This window comes from Apaloderma vittatum, unplaced genomic scaffold, assembly GCF_000703405.1.
Source record: "Apaloderma vittatum isolate BGI_N311 unplaced genomic scaffold, ASM70340v1 scaffold33502, whole genome shotgun sequence".
In the NCBI taxonomy this organism is placed as follows: Eukaryota; Metazoa; Chordata; class Aves; order Trogoniformes; family Trogonidae; genus Apaloderma; species Apaloderma vittatum.
The window spans coordinates 44,173-44,469 of record NW_009702547.1 but is presented as its reverse complement, the minus strand read 5'-3'; positions in this window follow the sequence as shown (position 1 = coordinate 44,469).

Sequence of the window (297 nt, the reverse complement as noted above, 5' to 3'; positions counted from 1 at the left end):
TATAGTTGAAATGATAGGACGGATTCTGTAAGAAGGATGTGCAAATGGCCAATCTGCATGCTTTGCGGGATCCCTTTGCAAACGCGCTCTGTGAAAGGGCTGCAAACCAAGAACCTGTGGTTTCTGGGCAAAAAAAATAAAAAATAATTAAAAAAAAAACCATCACACTCGATACAGGCACGAATGATTTCCCACCGGTGTCACCGAGTGGAGCACAGGACCTGGTACCTGCCATGGCGCACGCCGGGGTGCCCAAGAGAGGAAGAGGAGGGTGTGGGGAGGGATGAACAAACCGAC